We start from the raw sequence: 2182 nt of genomic DNA on the forward strand, positions 1-2182 counted from the left end.
CCCCTGCCCCCTCGCCGGCCCGGAGCGGGGTCCCTGCTCTGCTGCTGCGTCCCGCGGTCGCGTTGCCACCAGGCCGGGACCCTGCCCCGAGCGCCGGCGGGGCCGCGCTGCAGTGGCTGCGGTCACAAACGGCTGGGCCCGACCGGGAGGTTGGACCAGCCTCTGCGGCAGAACGTCAGAAATTATTGCCGGTGCCTCGGCGGCTCTTCCTGGGGGGCTGCAGCGATCGAAGGGACGGGGAGTTCCACCAACAGTAACCGGGTGCTGCCGAGAAAAGGACCGATAGGCCCTGACTTTTGGGTCGTGACCTCACAAAGGAGGACAAGGCTGCAAAACACTGCCCTGTGGGGCCTGAGGCATAGCGCTACTGCAGAGACCCCTGTATACCTGTTTTATGCTAATCAGGTAATCAAGCCTGGCCAGTTCTTGGCTGTTTGAAGCTGGGGTGGGGAGAACGCCAACCTTTGCATGGGTAAGAAAACACACACAAAGGCAACAGCTCTGAGAAAGTAGTGGGGATGGAAAACGCTCCAGCAACAGCTGTGAGAAACAAATGTCAGGTCAGTCAGGCTGTGACAGTCCAGTCAGGCTTTTCTCGTAGAAACTAATGCCATCGCAGCTCTAACAATGCAGGACAGCCTTCCCCTCATTTATTACAGTGTGTAATGAGGGGGAAAGAGAAAGCCACAAGCGCTGCAAAGCCCAAGCAGCATTTCTGCAGTGTTCAGGTAGGTAAACTGGATATACAGCATGTTATTTTCTGGCAGGGCACAGTTTAACTGGTGGTCTGTGCAAGGCTGTTGTATAGGTAAAAGGTTCAGAGTCAAACTTTGACTCATCATCTCATTTTCAGGAAAACTTGATAGAAAAGCATTAGAGCTGGATCTGTGACACACTCGGGAACTGCAGCAGTAGCTTACAGTAAAGCCTGGGCAACAAAGTGTGCTTGTTGACTCAGCTGCTTTGCTTATATCCCTCTGCCCCCTCTTTAAGCCCCACTGCCTGTTGTTCCTGCGTGTGTTGTTCCTTGCTTACAGGAAACACAACGGCTGACAACACCACAACAGGCACAGCGGGTGCAGCACCCCAACTCGTCCTGCCTGACACCCCTCTGTCCTTCAGGTGACGCGGGGGCAGAACTGGGGTTGGCGACTTCATGGGAGCTCAAACCACTGAGGGGGCAGCATCACTCCTGGCATCGCCCACCTGCCCCCCTCAAGCCCCGGACATGGATGCTTGCGGCAGAGCCCACGGGATCCTTCCCAGTTTCAGGCCATGGGCTGTGGGCAGGCAGGTGCCTGCACACCACTGTGGGAACACCAGCGCTGCCTCCGAGGGTTTGCCGTTTGAAAAAAAGGAGTTCCTACCCCACAGATACCATCTCAGGCAGGGGAATAGTTAATTACACTCAGTTTGTAATTATCAGACTGGTCCCAACCAGGGTCCTGCTCTTTAGGCCTCCGGGCTGAGCTGCTCCCCGGCCCAGGCCGGGGGCCGCAGGGCAGCAACAAGGATGAGGAAAGCGGAAAGAGAGACCCTGTCCGGCAGTGGTCATTCTGCTCGGGGAACTGATTTTTTTTTTTTTTCTCCTGTTAGTTGAGAGGGAGTAGACAGGAACCAGTGAGCATTACAGAACACAGCTCAGTGTAAGATAAATACATGAAAATAGATTTTAATTCATTGAATTATTAAATGTTTAATTTATTATGCAAGCAAGAGAAACTGTCCACAAATAGTAAGTTACTGTACGGCTGTAAGTACAATATTTTCAGAGCAGTTCTGACACTACCTATGCAGTATTAAAAGGCTGCAATTTTTACTAGGAAATCTCAGGTATTTCAAAATAGTCTACATGCACAATTTGTTCTTGTATTAAAAACCTTATATTTAACTGAAGATACTTAGTGCTTAAGAAAATGCACCTTTGACTAAGATCAGGAAATGAGAAGTTTCTTCTTCCTGCAGGACAAAAATATTATGGGCTGTTGACTTTTTTCTCTTACTCCAACTTTTTAGAATCTTGTAAACTAGATTTTTTTAAAAGCTCTCATTTGGCAAGTGTATTTCTTTTTTCTAAGAGTTCACATTTTGTAGAGCAACAGACCCAAGATTTAATGGTATCAAGACCTTCTCCACATCAGTGTTACCCAAATTAAAAAAACCCACACCAACAAACCCCCCC

Source organism: Athene cunicularia, assembly GCF_003259725.1.
Source record: "Athene cunicularia isolate RWA chromosome Z unlocalized genomic scaffold, athCun1 chrZ_part5, whole genome shotgun sequence".
NCBI classification, from domain to species: domain Eukaryota; kingdom Metazoa; phylum Chordata; class Aves; order Strigiformes; family Strigidae; genus Athene; species Athene cunicularia.